Source organism: Nerophis ophidion, linkage group LG01 (genome assembly GCF_033978795.1).
Source record: "Nerophis ophidion isolate RoL-2023_Sa linkage group LG01, RoL_Noph_v1.0, whole genome shotgun sequence".
NCBI classification, from domain to species: Eukaryota; Metazoa; Chordata; class Actinopteri; order Syngnathiformes; family Syngnathidae; genus Nerophis; species Nerophis ophidion.
The window spans coordinates 19739255-19757471 of record NC_084611.1 but is presented as its reverse complement, the minus strand read 5'-3'; the positions used below and the strand labels follow the sequence as shown (position 1 = coordinate 19757471).

At 39.1% G+C, this 18217-nt stretch overlaps 1 protein-coding gene and 1 long non-coding RNA gene across 4 annotated transcripts in view; one reads left to right on the top strand and one right to left on the bottom strand.

Annotated features, from left to right (window-relative positions):
* The window catches only part of LOC133551326 (nuclear receptor subfamily 6 group A member 1-A-like), a 279246-nt gene that overhangs the window by 193498 nt on the left and 67531 nt on the right, over window positions 1-18217 (bottom strand). The window lies entirely within an intron of this gene.
* The window catches only part of LOC133551332 (uncharacterized), a 77072-nt gene that overhangs the window by 24449 nt on the left and 34406 nt on the right, over window positions 1-18217 (top strand). The window contains exons 2-4 of one of the 3 annotated variants that reach the window (XR_009806477.1): window positions 3825-4007; window positions 12234-12315; window positions 14806-14850. This is a non-coding gene — a long non-coding RNA (uncharacterized LOC133551332). Of the gene's footprint in view, window positions 1-3824; window positions 4008-12233; window positions 13111-14805; window positions 14851-18217 lie in introns of those variants that run through there. The other 2 variants (XR_009806478.1, XR_009806476.1) reach the window with 2 other exon arrangements.

Genomic DNA, 18217 nt, shown 5'->3' with positions numbered 1-18217 from the left:
GTTAAACCTTGATATACTGTAGTTATGTGAAAAAAAAAAAATCCTTCGCAGAAGAGTGTGTGATTTATTGCAATACTGTCAGTCTCTTAAGTTTTTACCTTTGGTTTGTCGAAATTGTACATTTCTGATGCCTACAAGGCAGGGAGTAACTCAACTGAATAGTTCCTAACTTCCTACCTCGGTTTGTAGGGTTTGTTGAGTGGAAATGACAAATGAGGTATTCGATACCTAAAAGAGTTTTTATTCATACATTTTTTTGTATTCGTTCAATCCTAGATAGACGGTGACTTACAATTGAATGGCTCGGTAAATACACTGAGACAAAGTCTAAGTTCATTGTGATCTTCATGGTGTTTTTGGAACTGCACCGATCGTTTTCCCTTTCAACTCACTTGAAGTGTTTCGTCAAGAGGATTATTTGTGATACGTGCATTTTCAGAACGAGCTTGTTCTATTTTGGGTCAGAGTAAAACAAAGAAAACAATATGAAGTCGTCTTTATTTTTTGATCATGCCATGATTTTACCAGTCCAGCCTACGTGGGAATAGCTTTCCCTCTACGCGGCCCCTGAGCTAATATGAGGAACTTGTGATTAAGGGCTATACTAATTAACTTTGATTGACTGATTAATATTTTTACTATATTTCTTTCCAGGGATGTTTATTTTCTGTGGGTCATAAAACAATACCAATAATTACTGACATCGACTGATATAGAACACTAACATCGTAATACCGTTTTCAGTCATATCGTCCAGCCCCAATTACAATTCCAAACAAAAAACAGTTTGAATCCAGAATTGATTCTGAATCCAACTGTCATCTTTAAAATCGTTTCAGAATTGAGTAATGAGTAAGATTCAGATCCTTGTTAGCTACATTGCGTGCCTGCGAATAATCGTGCCGTAACCTGACCAAACTCTTCCAATCCGGCCAGACGAGATCAGGTGTCCCCAACTTGAGCACGGATCAGAACACTAACTGTGTCTGGTATGTCTTGAAGTTATGGCTTTTTGACGCTCTATGGCAGGGGTGTCAAACTCAAATACAGAGTGGGCCAAATTTTTAAACTGAACAAAGCCGCGGGCCATGGTTGAACAAATTAACCTTTTAATAGGGACCCAAACAGGTTTTGCATTGAATATTGAACGAGCAAGGCTTGTATAACTTTATAGTGACATGCAAAATCGATTTTCAAATATTGTAGCATCCCGGAAGAGTTAGTGCTGCAAGGGGTTCTGGGTATTTGTTATGTTGTGTTTATGTTGGGTTACGGTGCGGATGTTCTCCCTAAATGTGGTTGTCATTCTTGTTTGGTGTGGGTTCACAGTGTGGCGCATATTTGTAACAGTGTTAAAGTTGTTTATACGGCCACCCTCAGTGTGACCTGTATGGCGGTTGACGAAGTATGCCTTGCATTCACTTGTTTGTGTGTAAAGTCCGCATATAGTATGTTACTGGGTCGACACAATGTTTGTATGGAGAAAAAGCGGACTGTTGTAAAGGACGTTGAATGCAGTGCCTTTTAGGCACGTCCCCAATGATGTTGTTTGGGTGGAAATCGAGAGAAATTTGGGAGAATGGTTGCCCCGGGTGATTTTCGGCAAGGGCACTGAAATTCGAGAGTCTCCCGGGAAAATCGGGAGGGTTGGTAAGTATGAGTATTAGCGGTGAATGCGGTGTTATAATACCGGCGGGCCAGCTCTAATTTTAATTTGATATTGCCTCAAGGGGCAAATTAAATTACACGGTGGGCCAAATTTGGCCTGCGGGCCAGAGTTGGACACCCATGCTCTATGGAGAAGGATCATCTAGGTAGCCATGCTTCTTTGCCTACATTCCATAAGAAAAACCTAAACGCTTCCAGATTTAGCATCCTCCCTAAATCTAATATGTCAGAGTAAAGTTCGAAATATCTAAGAGGAGTTGGTTACAGAACAACACCTGTAAATGCCGAACATCTGCAGAAAATGACCTTTTTGAATGATCCGAGGTTAAAAATGTACATAAAAACGCAGAGTCAACTAAATTAGTCACAGACTTGTGACAATCCCTAGTACCTTATATTTATATATAAGGTGTGAGGCTAAATTCCTCTGTCGTGGTGCGGATTATTGGCACATTTTCACCCGTGGTCTACATCATTTTGTATTGTTTTTTTGTACTCAGAGGACGACATTTCCCAATACCACTTGACCATTTAAGTGCCTATTTTGCAAAGATATCTTGTTTCAGCCACATGTCCTGTCTGGCGGTAAAGTAGACCAGGCTGCATGTGGGCAGAAGAAATCAGTCTGGGTTAGCCTTCTGGCACCGACTGATTGAAAAAAATTCCAGAATTTTTCTTATCAGAATTGTGATATTTGCTAAGGGACTACCACATTGCAGATACTTACTTGTGCCAGAAGTCGGAGTGTCCAAGTTTGCAGAAAAAAGAAGCCAAATCATCTGCAGACTAAAAGGGGAACATTATCACCAGACCTATGTAAGCGTCAATATATACCTTGATGTTGCAGAAAAAAGACCATATATTTTTTTAACCGATTTCCGAACTCTAAATGGGTGAATTTTGGCGAATTAAACGCCTTTCTATTATTTCCTCTCAGAGCGATGACGTCAAAACGTGACGTTACCTAGGTAGTCAACGCCATTTTCTCCACCACATTACACGCAGCAAGTCAAATCAACTCTGTTATTTTCCGTTTTTTCAAATGTTTTCCGGTACCTTGGAGACATCATGCCTCGTCGGTGTGTTGTCGGAGGGTGTAACAACACGATCAGGGACGGATTCAAGTTGATTTACGTAGAATGTGCATCGATTCGCATGCCGTGCTATTTAGGCTAGCTGTATGTAGATATTGCATCATTATGCCTCATTTGTAGCTATATTTGCATCCAGCCTTTCCCTCCATCCACATTTAATGCCAAACAAACACATACCAATCGACGGATTTAAGTTGCTCCAGTGTCACAAGATGCAAAAGTCCTTCTTTTGGTCCGCACATTTTACCGGCGATGCTACGACAGACATGGCACACAGATGAATGGATATCCTGCAACACTCAAACCAGATGCATTTCCAACGATAAACTCAAAGAAATCACAAAGCAAGTTTTGTTGATGTTGTTGACTTATGTGCTAATCAGACATATTTGGTCGCGGCATGACTGCCAGCTAATCGATGCTAACATGCTGTTTAGGCTAGCTGTATGTACATTTGTATCTATATTTGCATCCAGCGTTTCCTTACACCCACATTTAATGCCAAACAAACGCTTACCAATGGACGGATTTAAGTTGATCCAGTGTCAAAAGATGCGAAACTTCCGATCATTGGTCTGCACACTTTACCGGCGATGCGAAGGCAGACATGGCCCAATAGCGTCAATAGCTATTCGCTCAATAGCTTGAGTTTCTTCTTCAATTTCGTTTTCGCTATCTGCCTCCATACTCCCACCATCCGTTTCAATATATGCGTAAACTGTTGAATCGCTTAAGCCGCTGAAATCCGAGTCTGAATCCGAGTTAATGTCGCTATATCTTGCTGTGGTATCCGCCATGCTGTTTGTATTGGAATCACTGGATGACGTCACAGGAAAATGGACAGTGCCTTCGCAAATAGCGAAAATCAGGCACTTTAAAGCCTTTTTTCGGGATATTGAAAGACGGGCAAAATTTTGAAAAAAACTTTGAAAAATAAAATAAGCCACTGGGAACTGATTTTTATTGGTTTTAACCCTTCTGGAATTGTGATAATGTTCCCCTTTAAGGTTAAATTCAGACAACACGTACTGAGAGGCTCTCTCTCCTTCCACTTTGTTACAGATCCTCCAAACTGCCAACGTGGGAAGCGTGGGATACATGTTCGTCAGCCTCAGCGTTCACAAAAACAAGCCAACCAAGCATTGGAGACGGCGACATGCAGCGTGGTTTCTCCCCGGCATGAGTGGATAAGTCAACGACAGCCAGAACGCCGTGATCAAGTGCTTCTCTGGCGAGTTCAAAAAGGTGCGTCTCAGCGAGACACGCGGAATAGTCACAAAAAAGCTGTAAACACACTAGTGAGGAAAAAGGCGAGAACGCAGATGACTAAAAGTTGATGACGAGGCGAGCAGGGAAAGGTAAGTGGCAGATGAAATATTCCATCAAAGTGTCAGCGCTGATGTTAATGTTGGAAAAAGGAGCAAAGGTTTAAGTGAGTGCCCGCGGCCTTGGCAGGATGATCTATGGCACGTGGAGGCACAGGGATTCTGGAAAGGATTGGCAGTCGGCCTGAAGGAGCGTTGACTGGAGCTACAAACCCCGGACTGAGCCTGTAGCTTACCTTCAGCTCGTGCCTAATAAACTCTTTGATTCAGGAAAGGAAAGCCTCGGCAAAACATCCATCGTACATTTGCGATCATTTTAAAAGCACTCATACTGTAGAGCCAGGACCTTTTCTAGGAAAATACTTCAAAGAAATCCTGAAAACACAGACATCCAAAATCGAATCACTTGTTCCTGATCCGATTTTGTGACATTTACTAAACGTTTAATCAAAATCCACACATTTTGGAGATATGTTGCTATTGTCCTATGGCACGATGAAATAAATGGAGTAAACCTTTTTGTTAGACATCGCTCACTGTCTACAGTGTGTGTACAGGGTGCTAGCATACCCTGTACACACACAGAGGAAGGTCAGCCTCGTAAAATCTCTGGAGTGGTACCAGCTGTCCGAAGTCGTGGCCCGGAGTGAACCATTCTTCTAATGCATCAGTCCGGGATGTTTTCGCATTGTCGACTTGTCTCCATGCAAGAAGATCCACCCATGACCCTCTGTAGTCTTTTCTATCAGTTCAATAATTGTACCCACTCGGTTCCCCAGGAATGGGGTCCGCACATCGTGGTCCCTTCTCTGGGTTTCTTATTTTTCCCACCTTGTGCTTTTGGAGTTTTTCATTTACTGGATGTGGGTACGGATCAAGAGTATGTCGTTGTGGTTCGTGAAGCCCTCTGAGGCACTTGTAACTAAGGACTTTACGAATAATTTGTGACTGATTGATTGCTCGAAAACAAAACATAAAGTAACATAGTAAAAAGGCTTTTGCTTTTGAGCTACGCTGCTAACTGATAGACAAACAAACTCAAGAGATGACATAACCTCCTGGTAATGTTGCATCCATCCAGTTTCTTCCACTTATCAGACCAATCTATATGGAAAAGGGACTTTGCTGTCCCCAGTCAGCTCCTCATGTTCCACCGGACGGGACATTCCCAGGCCAGCTGCGAGACATAATCTTACCCGCATGTCCGAAGTCTGCCCTCCTGCACTGCCTTCCGATTTGGCATTAGCCTATCTCCAAAGGTTAGTCTAGTCACCCTGTGGAGGAATCCAATTTGGGTCTCTTATATCGTGCTCTTTCGGTGAGTCCCCAAAGCTCATGAACATAGGTGGTAGGACCACAGATCAACCGGTTGATGGAGACCTTTGCCTTCTTGAGCAGCTTTGTCTTCACTTCGACGTTCTGGTGAAACGGAGACGAGCCAGTATAGCTGGGCTACATGTCGGTAAACCTTGTTTCTAGAGCAATGCTGGCTATGTAGTTGATAGTTCGGCCGGGCTTTTAGCTTTTCTCATGCAGACGACAAGGGCTTTGGTCCCATGCGGACCGAACCACGGTGGGTTACACCGGTACATCAACCTCTCACTCCAGTGAAGAAAACTGCAATGTACTTGAACTCTGTTCTGAACATAACCAGTGACAAAAAGCTGACTCGGCAGATGCCAACGTTCACCATGACCAGGTTCGCCTTACGACCGGCATCGTCCAAGAACCAAAAGACAAATGGGAGAGCGTTTTACACTTAGTAGTCCTGGAGAACCTTCCACGGGATACCATGAGAGAAACGGTAGAGTACTTGGGCAAACTCCAGTACTTTTTTAAAACAATATGGACATTATTGTGACCATAATTTTTATCACTGTCCTGCCGGGAATTTTACCGTGGTTTATCATCATAACGGAAATTGCTACATCTCTTTACCGATTAAAATAGGAGGGGAAAACAAGTATTTGATAAACTGGCTTCGCGGGAGTTAAATAAATCAAAATAGAGTTACACAGCCCACCCTTGAGCTACAATCACTGTGCCATGTTCCACAAGAGTGTTACTGAACCAACCCCTCGAGATCTGCCAAAAAATGTGTTTCTAAGCTGTGGCCAGGGTGGTACTCACTTGTAATACACTTTTCCACCATTTGTGGCAGTAATGACAATATCAAACAAACAGAATAAGTCCGGAGCTAAAGTCATAAATAAGTTTCTTAAGCGCAAAAGTTATGACTAAAGTAATGAATTGACAGTTTAATTAAGTAAGATTCATTATTATTTTGTTTATTGCATTATTTATTTTAGTTCATGTTTAGTTTATTTTAGCACAACAACATGTATTATTTGTGTCAGTTATTTTGGAGTCCCTTCTTATGCAGTAAATGTGGTTAGTTTTCTAATAAGCCTGACCTAATCCTAACAAATGATATTATTTTGAAAATTGAGGAAAAAGGAGGAAAAAAGTTGAGAAAAAAAGAGGAAAACTGAGGGGGGAAAAGAGGATAAAAATGAGGGGGGAAGAAGGAGAAGTGAGAAAAAAGGACAAGGAGAAGTTAGAAAAAAAGAGGAAGAAAATTGAGAAAAAATTGAGGAAAAAAGAAATTATGAAAAAAATATATAAATTGATGGAAAAAAGGAAGGAAAAAGTCACCGAAAATCTTGACAAAATAGAGCAAAATTGGGGAAAAAGAAGAAAAAATTGAGAAAAAAGGTCAATAAAATTGAGGGATAAAAGAAAGAAAATTGAGGAAAAAGGAGGAAGAAAGTTGAGAAAAAAGGAGGAACATTTAGGAAAAAAGAGGATAAAAATGAGGGGGGAAGAAGGAGAAGTGAGAAAAAAAGACAAGGAGAAGTTAGAAAAAAAAGGAAGAAAATTGAGAAAAAATTGAGGAAAAAAATTATGGAAAAAAATATATATAAATTGATTGAAAAAATGAAAGAAAAAGTCGCCGAAAATCTAGACAAAATAGAGGAAAATTGGGAAAAAAGAGGGAAAAAAAGGGAAAAAAGGTCAATATAAATGAGGGATAAAAGGAAGAAAATTGAGGAAAAAGGAGGAAGAAAGTTGAGAAAAAAGGAGGAAAACTGAGGGGAAAAAGAGGATAAAAATGAGGGGGGAAGAAGGAGAAGTGAGAAAACAGGAGAAGGAGAAGTTAGAAAAAAAGTGGAGGAAATTTGAAAAAAAAATTGAGGAAAAAAGAAATGATGAAAAAAATATATAAATTGATGGAAAAAAAGGGAGGAAAAAGTCGCCGAAAATTTAGACAAAATAGAGGAAAATTGGGGGAAAAGAAGAAAAAATTGAGAAAAAAGGTCAATAAAATTGAGGGATAAAAGGAAGAAAATTGAGGGAAAAGGAGGAAGAAAGTTGAGAAAAAGAGGGAAATTGAGGGGGAAAAAAGAGGATAAAAATGAGGGGGGAAGAAGGAGAAGTGAAAAAAAGGACAAGGAGAAGTTAGTAAAACTAAACCAACATAACAAATTATATTGTTTTTGATTAACCTCCATTAGTTTCCATATCATTAGACAAGGTAGTGAACTGTAAGTAGATCAAATAAAATGATTGAATATGATTAACATCAAGAGTAAGATGACTAATTCTGTGTTAATATTTGAGTGGTCCCGGGCTCCCCTTCCTCGTAAGTTGGTCCCCGAGGTCAAAAAGGTGAAGAACCCCTGGTCTCCAAGGTAAGAGTTCATACCAGACAACATCTTGAAATAATTTGCATGCAAAAAGGCAACTTGTACTTGGTAAGCAAATATTATATATGACTGTTGTGGAATGGAGGCCAGGCACCATGACAGAGAACATTGCGCGTCTCATTGTCCGGGAATGTGCTGACATTGCAGGGTTCTCGCTCGTTCGGTCTGGCCCGGCTTAACTTACATGCGGCACATTGGCACGTTTAGGTCACGGTATCTGGGTATCACATCAGTGATATCGTAAATTCCGGATTATAAATTGCTCGTTTTTTCCAACACTTTGGACCCAGAAGCCTATAAAACGTTGCGGCTGATTTACGGATTTTTTTTCACTGATAGCCATAATGCAGATAGTTAAAAAAACAACAACAAGCGAAGACACTGTGAAGGTGGCACCATTTTTGGGACAGGTTTGTTCACTGCAGGTGCTGTTGTGTCCTTCCAAGTAGTCCTTTCAACCAGGAGTAGAAATGTTGTTCTGTCTGGAAGCTGTCCATACTGTTTTTTATTCCTAAGGATTCATCATACATCAATCCAAACAACGTTTGTAAGTTTTACAATACAGCAAGCAATTCTTACTGAATAAACCATCCCATGTGTGATGTATGTAGGAGTGTTTTCGTGCATATTTGTATGTGCCATCGTAATGTAATCAAGCTAGCAACATTAGCATTAGCTAATTTGCTAACACGTTTGCAAGTGTCTGTGTTAGTATTAATTACTTACAATGGCATTCTGTTTGTATTGTTTCAGGTTCACAAATGTTTCAGTAAATTCACCAAAACATCACCGTGGAGTTATTGAGTCTGTTTAGCGCATCTAGTGAGCTCATGACGATGACTTCTGGTTTGATTGATCAGCTGTTTTACTGCCGTGTTACGGACATTGTTTGGAAACAATTAAGGGATGTAAGTAAAAATTTACGGATGTGTAAATAACTATTTTCACAACGTAGATATTTTGACAATTTAGTCACCCACCGATTGTGCAAGTTCTCCCACTTAAAATGATGACAGAGGTCTGTAATTTTCATCATAGGTACACTTCAACTGTGAGAGACAGAATGTGAGAAAAAAATCCAGCAATTCACATTTTAGGAATTTTAAATAATTTATTTGTAAATTATGGAGGAAAATAAATATTTGGCCAACCATTCAAAGCTCTCATTGATGGAAGGAGGTTTTGGCTCAAAATCTCACGATACATGGCCCCATTCAGTCTTTCCTTAACACGGATCAATCGTCCTGTCCCCTTAGCAGAAAAACAGCCCCAAAGCATGATGTTTCCACCCCAATGCTTCACAGTAGGTGTGGTGTTCTTGGGATGCAACTCAGTATTCTTCTTCCTCCAAACACGACGAGTTGAGCTTATACCAAAAAGTTCTATTTTGGTTTCATCTGACCACATGACATTCTCCCAATCCTCTGCTGTATCATCCATGTATCCATTTTGATATAAACTCAACTCGTCGTGTTTGGAGGAAGAAGAATACTGAGTTGCATCCCAAGAACACCATACCTACTGTGAAGCATGGGGGTGGAAACATCATGCTTTGGGGCTGTTTTTCTGCTAAGGGGACAGGACGATTGATTCGTGTTAAGGAAAGAATGAATGGGGCCATGTATTGTGAGATTTTGAGCCAAAACCTCCTTCCATCAGTGAGAGCTTTGAATGGTTGACCAAATACTTATTTTCCACCATAATTTACAAATAAATTCTTTAAAATTCCTACAATGTGAAGTCCTGGATTTTTTTTTCACATTCTGTCTCTCACAGTTGAAGTGTACCTATGATGAAAATTACAGACCTCTGTCATCATTTTAAGTGGGAGAACTTGCACAATCGGTGGCTGACTAAATACTTTCTTGCCCCACTTATGCGGCTTATAGTCAGGTGCGGTTATTTTGTTAACATGTTGTTTTCTTCTAAAATGTAGTGGGTGAGGTTTATATACTGGTGCGCTCCATAGTCCGGAAAATACGGTAATCCTGAACTAGGGGGACTGAAATGGAAATCCATGGAAACATACCGAGCAAATAAACACAACGCAGGGATACAAAAGTGACCAAAGAAAAAACATGGTACAAAAACATATGTTTTAGGGGTGTTCTGGTCCAATTTTGATACAGGATTTTGGTCCGTTATCAGCAAAATATCAAATGTGTCAACAATATTATTTCAATGTACAGTATAAACTACAGGAACAGAGCCAACGTAACTAAACTAGTGACCAGAGCTATGCAATGGTCTTATTCTGAGTATGCATTGTGTGGAGAACATCGAGTTGGCCGATAAAATGATATCAACAAAAAATGTGTTCAATATTTTCTTTTTCTTTTTTGTCAGACACGCTAACAGCCAATCAGGTGACAATATAAACTATAAAGTTTGGTGGATTCTTTGCATGGGGTGAGAAGAGAAAGTGAAAATGAAGAAATTGTGGCTAAAAGATGAAGTCACCTGGACAGTATGGCACTTTTTTGGGTTTGATCAAAGGGGCCGTAGTCCGATCAAAGACCAGAACATTGCCAGTCGTGCTCACCCTTTAGAGCACAGCTGTAACTTCCTGGTACTAAACCTGCAGAAAATAGTTCTTCTCAGGTTTCTCTATGTTTACATTTTCACACTTTCCACTATTTCCTTGCACTTTATGAAGCATTTATTACATATTCCTTATTTCAAAAGCTTATAGTTAAGTGTTGAATGTGATTTTACTATTTGTTTTTACATTGAGTGTTTTCCAATCTGGTGTTGACATTTACTTTCTGCCTTAAAAGCCTACTGAAATTAGATTTTCTTATTTAAACGGGGATAGCAGGTCCATTCTATGTGTCATACTTGATCATTTCGCGATATTGCCCTATTTTTGCTGAAAGGATTTAGTAGAGAACATCGATGATAAATTGCGCAACTTTTGGTCGCCAACTGAAAAGCCCTGCCATTACCGGAAGTTGCAGACGATGACGTCACCCGTTGATGGCTCCTCACATCCTCACATTGTTTTTAATGGGAGCCTCCAACAAAAAAAGCTATTCGGACCGAGAAAACGACAATTTCCCCATTAATTTGAGCGAGGATGAAAGATTCGTGTTTGAGGAAATTGATAGCGACGGACTAGAAAAAAAACAACAACAAAAAAACGCGATTGCATTGGGACGGATTCAGATGTTTTTAGACACATTTACTAGGATAATTCTGGGAAATCCCTTATCTTTCTATTGTGTTGCTAGTGTTTTAGTGAGTTTAACAGTACCTGATAGTCGGAGGTGTGTGTCCACTGGGGCCTTGAGGCCGGTGTCTCAGGGAAGTCGACGGCAGCTTTATAGACGGCGCAAGCTCAGCTGATCTCCGGTAGGAAGCGACTTTTTACCACAATTTTCTCACCGAAACCTGCTGGTTGACATTCGGTCTGGATCCATGTTCGCTTGACCGCTCTGATCCATAGTAAAGTTTCAACTCCGGGAATTTTAACAAGGAATCACCGTGTGTTTGTGTGGCTAAAGGCTAAAGCTTCCCAACTCCATCTTTCTACTTTGACTTCTCCAATATTAATTGAACAAATTGCAAAAGATTCAGCAACACGGATGTCCAAAATACTGTGTAATTATGCGGTTAAAGCAGACGACTTTTAGCTGTGTGTGTGTGCAGCGCTCATATTTACAAACAGTCCGTGACGTCACGCGTACACGTCATCATTAAGCGACGTTTTAAAGAAGAAACTCCCGGGAAATTTAAAATTGCAATTTAGTAAACTAAAAAGGCCGTATCGACATGTGTTGCAATGTTAATATTTCATCATTGATGTAAAAACTATCAGACTGCGTGGTGGGTAGTAGTGGGTTTCAGTTGGCCTTTAATAGCTGAGAACATTATAATCAGAGGAAATTTATATATTTTTCTTCTGGTCTTTATTTTCCATAGGTCGTAAAAAATATCAATAATTATTGACATTAAAAAAGTGATATCGTGATACAGGTATCAGCCATATTGCCCAGCCCTAGGAGAACAAATACATTGCACTAAGTGATATTTTGCTGGGAACACAAACCTTGCAGAGCTGCAACAAATCTCCCAACGACAACGTGCATCTACCTTACAAGGTTTCACAATCAAAGAAAAAAAAGGTGAACGGAAAAGAGAAACAATGGTGATGTTTTGCTGCGTGTTGAGGAAAACAGGCAAAGTGGGGAAGAGGCGCAGACGTAGACGGCATGAATAAAACATGACCGCATGATTTTCCAACCTCAAAGACGCGGGCGCAGCAAGGCGTACTCCCCGGGCAGAAGCGGGGGTTCAGCGCAGGGTAACGGGAGCACTGATGTCTAACGAGCACAGCTCTGCAGTGCACTCCGCTTCTCGGATCTCTCGCACCTTTCCACGAGTCACTTTGACATCTTGTGTCCTTTCATATCATCCTTTTCTTCTCCTTCTTGCTGCAGGCCGCAGAGCCAGGTGTGTTTTGAAGAAGGTGGAGATGATCACTCACAGTATTTCTGGAACGCCGCTCCTTCTGACGTGAGGGTAGGTGTTCTGACACACCTGGGGCGTCTCAAAAGAAACATCCCATGTGTCATTCTGGGTTTTCATCCGCAGACTCGCTTTTTTGCAATACAGACGATAAACGATATGAATCGGAGGTGTCCAAAGAGCGGCCCGCAGATCATTTTTTAACGGCCATTAGCACGTTCTAAAAATGATATTCCCCCCCCCAAAAAAAGTGGAGTATAAGAGCAAAATGTAAAGAGGAAAAGTTGCAATGCTGACTCTAATAACACAATGCAGACTGTTTTTTAAAGGACTGTTGTTGATCAAATGTAATAATGTATCAAAATCAATGCATTGAATTATTGACCTATTGAAGGCTCCAATTACTTCACATCAATATTCCAATTTGAAATATTTTTAGGAGAAAATACAGCATATTTTCTGTGTCTTGCTATAAAAAGTTACAATTTCTTGGGGAAAAAAAGGGCATAAAACAACAACGAAAAAAACCGTATAACCAACAGATACCTAGTGTGTGTGAGACAATCTCTAAAAATTCTATTCCAAAAAAAAGTTTTAAAAATTGGAGTATAAGAGCAAAATGTAAAGAGAAAAAGTTGCAATGATGACTCTAATCACACAATGCAGACTGTTTTTTAAAAGACTGTTGTTGATCAAATATAATAATGAATCAAAATCAATTCATTGAATTATCGACCTATTAGAGGCTCCAATTACTTCACATCAAATATTCCACTTTGAAATATTTTAGGAGAAAATAATAGCATATTTTCTGTGTTTTGCTATAAAAAGTTACAATTTCTTTGAAAAAAAGGGCATAAAACAAAAATGAAAAAACGTATAATCAACAGATACCTAGTGTGTGTGAGACAATTATTGGTACTTTAACTTTTTTTTTTAGATCTGAAGTTGATCTAGACTTAAGCGTTAAATTTATGAATATGTGTGTGTGTGTGTGTGTGTGTGTGTGTGTGTTAATTATTTTAAATATACACACACATATATATATATATATATATATTAGGGTTGTGGAAAAAAATTGATTCAAATACGTTGTGCGATTCAGAATAGATTTCAAATTTTTTTTTAAACTTTTTTTTTTTAATGATTTTTTTTAATCAATCCAACAAACCACTACACAGCAATACCATAACAATGCAATCCAATTCCAAAACCAAACCTGACCCAGCAACACTCAGAACTGCAATAAACAGAACAATTGAGAGGAAACACAAACACGAAACAGAACAAACCAAAAGTAGTGAAACAAAAATGAATATCATCAACAACAGTATCAATATTAGTTATAATTTCAGCAAAGCAGTGATTAAAAATCCCTCATTGACATTATCATTAGACATTTATAATAATTAAAAAAAAGAAAAATAGTGTCACAGTGGCTTACACTTGCATCGCATCTCACAAGCTTGACAACACACTGTGTCCAATATTTTCACAAAGATAAAATAAGTCATATTTTTGCTTCGTTTATTAGTTAAAACAAATTTACATTATTGCAATCAGTTGATAAAACATTGTACTTTACAATTATAAAAGCTTTTTCTTTTTAAATCTACTACTCTGCTAGCATGTCAGCAGACTGGGGTAGATCCTGCTGAAATCCTATGTATTGAATGAATACAGAATAGTTTTGATTTGGAAAATTATCGTTTTTGAATCGAGAATCGAAAAAAATCAATATATTATCGAATCGTGACCCCAAGAATCGATATTGAATCAAATCGTGGGACACCCAAGGATTCACAGCCCTAATATATATATATATATATATATATATATATATATATATATATATATATATATATATATATATAATATACACACATACACATATACAGAGATATAAAAATTTGAGTTATGCGTAATGTGAATTATAAGTAATTTGAGTCATGAATAATGCGAGTTATGATTAGTGTAGGCTACGAATCATTTGGGTTATGAGTACTGTGAGTTATGAATACTGAGTTATGAATAATGTTATCTAAGAGTAATACGAGTTACGAATAATTTAAATTATTAATCATTTTAGTTATGAGTCATTTCAGTTATGTATAATGTGAGTTAGGAGTATTTTGAATCTTTGAGTTATGAATAATTTGAATTACGAGTAATGTGAATAACGTTAGTGATGAATAATGTGATTCAAGAAAAATGCGAGTTATGAATATTGTGGGTTATGAAAAATGTGAATTATGAGTAACATGAATAATGTAGGTATTGAATAATGTGAGTGAGGAATGTGAGTTATGAATAACTGGAGTTCTGAATAATTGGAGTTATGAATATTGTGTTATGAATAATTAGGTATGGATAATTAGAGTTATGAATATTGTAAGTTGGGAGTAATGTGAGTTACGATAAATTTGAGTTATGAGTAATTTGAGTTGTGAATAATCTGAGTTGTGAATATTGACAGTTATGAATAATCCATCCATCCATTTCCTACCGCTTATTCCCTTTTGGGGTCGATGGCGCCTATCTCAGCTACAATCGGGCGGAAGGCGGCTTTACACCCTGGACAACTCGCCACCTCAATGTGAGTTACAAATGTGAGTTATGAGTATTTTGAGTTATGAATAATGTGAGTTATGAATTATTTGGGTGCACACGGTGAACATTCAACGCTGTCGGTGAGTTTGAGCTCAGACGAAACCATCGGCCGTTGACTGTACCCTGTGTCGCCGCCAACACGCGGCTTCGGGCATCACCCTGAAGCGAAAGACGTGGACACATGTCACCAGCAGCGAAATATCACAGGAAGTGTTTCGGAGGCACTTCCTGTCATTTGACCTGACCGCTCTAAACGCTGCAATAAACATTCATTGCTGTCGGTGGGTTTCCATGACAACAACTCACTGATCAATGAATGCAGACTGCGGTTCGAAACGCATCAGAGGGTCAGCTTGAGGGTTCCTGTTTCGATTCCTTGGGCAAGACACTTCATCCACCTTGATTCTGACAGGTCATGGTTAGCGCCATGAATTTGTGAATGTCACGTATAATGTCAAGTGCTTTGGGTATCGTGCAGGCATAGCAAAGTGCGATATAAACACAGAACATTTTACCATTTTTGTGATATGTAAATACTGCATTTTCTAGACTAGAGTGCACTGGTATATAAGCCACACCCACTAAATTTTAGAAGAAAAAAAACTATAAGCTGCAGACATATACGTATGGAAATTAGTTATTTACACAGAACTATTCTATAAATGTTTATTTACTGTTGCGATCCGTTACTCGGATCTTCACGTTATTGTTTATTTTTCCATCTGTAATTTCATTTTCAGTCTACCCCGTTTATTTCCCGTTTTGTCCATCACTACAGTTACTCATCAGTCCACCTGCACACCTGTTTCTTGTTATCACCACCCTTTATAAGCCAGCCTTTCTGTTCACTCATTCTCGGATCCTAATTTGCCCTCGCGCAACAGTGACGACTCTCGACCTTCATCTTCGTATGTATATTCTCGCTAGCTTTTACGCTAAGCCATTTGTTTATTTCCAGCTCACATGCTTAGGAATTGTTTTTCTGTTTTTGTGTGCCTTCGTGCCAGCTTAGTTTATCATTCTGTATTTCTTAGTTATCATACTAGCGTCTTTTGTTTGCCTTCTCTTTACACCAATGTTTTTGTTCCTAGCCTTTTTATTATTTAATAAATACATTATATCTCACCTTTGCTGTGTTCTGCTTTGACGCATCCACGGGAAAACAACACCGGCATTACCATGCCGAAAAAGAGTCATCACATTTACATGCCTTAATTGTTTCCAAAGGGTGTCTTTAACACAGCTGTAAAACGGCTGCTCAAACAAAACAGAAGTCATCGTCATGGTCCCACTAAATCCACAAGCTAGCTCTCCAATCAGCTTAACAGACTCAATAACGCCACGGTGACCTTTTGGTGAATTTACTGAGGAATTTATTTAAGTATCAAAAGGTATCAATATTTTGATTTGAGAATCGGTGTTAGGGCATAAGGAACTTGTATCAGCGGTATCGATATTTCCAGTATCAGCTGTGGTAGAATCCCGCACCTTCCGCGACCCTGAAAGGGACAACCGGTGGAAAATATATGGATCACTAGCTGATATCCAATTACAAAAAAGGCTGATATCGATAATTGTCAAAATGCCAAATATTGGTGTTGATAAACAGCCCGGCCGATAATCGGTCCATTCCTTTTCAGTACATATATACTGTATATGTTGTACAATAATATGAATGAATAATTTCCATAAATGCAATAAAGGGTCTTTGGAAGTGTATGGTACTGTAGAATATTATCATTAAGTGTATGGTACTGTAGTATACAGTGGGGCAAAAAAGTATTTAGTCAGCCACTGACTGTGCAAGTTCTCCCACTTAAAATGATGACAGAGGTCTGTAATTTTCATCATAGGTACACTTCATCTGTGAGAGACAGACTGTGAAAAAAAAAACAGGAATTCACATTGTAGGAATTTTAAAGAATTTATTTGTAAATTATGGTGGAAAATAAGTATTTGGTCAACCATTTAAAGTTGTCACTGATGGAAGGAGGTTTATGCTCAAAATCTCACGATACATGGCCACATTCATTCTTTCCTTAACACGGATCAATCGTCCTGTCCCCTTAGCAGAAAAACAGCCCCAAAGCATGATGTTTCCACCCCCATGCTTCACAGTAGGTGTGGTGTTCTTGGGATGCAACGCAGTATTCTTCTTCCTCCAAACACGACAAGTTGAGTTTATACCAAAAAGTTCTATTTTGGTTTCATCTGACCACATGATATTCTCCCAATCCTCTGCTGTATCATCCATGTATCCATTTTGGTATAAACTCAACTCGTCGTGTTCGGAGGACGAAGAATACTGTCATCATTTTAAGTGGGAGAACTTGCACAATCGGTGGCTGACTAAATACTTTTTTGCCCCATTGTATATTATTAGAACGGGTATATAAATAAATAAATGATAAATGGGTTGTACTTGAATAGCGCTTTTCTACCTTAATGGTACTCAAAGTGCTTTGACACTACTTCCACATTTACCCATTCACACACACTTTCACACACTAATGGAGGGAGTTGCCATGCAAAACGCTAACCATCAGGAGCAAGGGTGAAGTATCTTGCTCAAGGACACAACGGACGTGACAAGGTTGGTACTAGGTGGGGACTGAACCAGGGACCCTTGGGTTGCGCACGGCCACTTATAAAGTGTATAGGACTATAGTATATTATTATGGAGTGTATAGTACTGTAGTATATTAATAAAAAGATGCTGTTGGCTTCATGTGTCAAAAATAAAAGCCTGCATGTTTTTATCCCTGAGGACTAGCTGTGGACTTGTCATCACTAACTCAACTTACAGAGTCTGACACTGGATCAGCACGACTCACTTCTCCCTGACCTGGAAACACTCCTCAGGCTGCCCCCCCCCCCCCCCCCCCCCGTCCAACGCCATTGCGACATGCAGCGAGGAGGGCGGTCAACAAATGGGGGCTGATGGTGAATGATTCAAAGATGAAATGATAAGACAGCATGAGGCGGACACTTCTTAGACCGCGGGTGTCCGAACTTTTTTCCACTGAGGGCCACACACTGAAAAATGTAATCATGTAGGGGCCATTTTGTTATTTTTCATTGTCAAAACCAACACAATATTTATCATAATAGGCATTCACTCAATTTGTTGTGAATGTAAAAATAAGTTGTACATATATATCATCTTTTTTACTTTCAACACTTCCATATCTCAAGATCAGGGGTCACCAACCTTTTTGAAACCAAGAGCTACTTCTTGGGTACTGATTAATGCGAAGGGCTACCAGTTTGATACACACTTAAATAAATTGCCAGAAATAGCCGATTTGCTCAATTTACCTTTAATAAATACATCTATATAAATTTT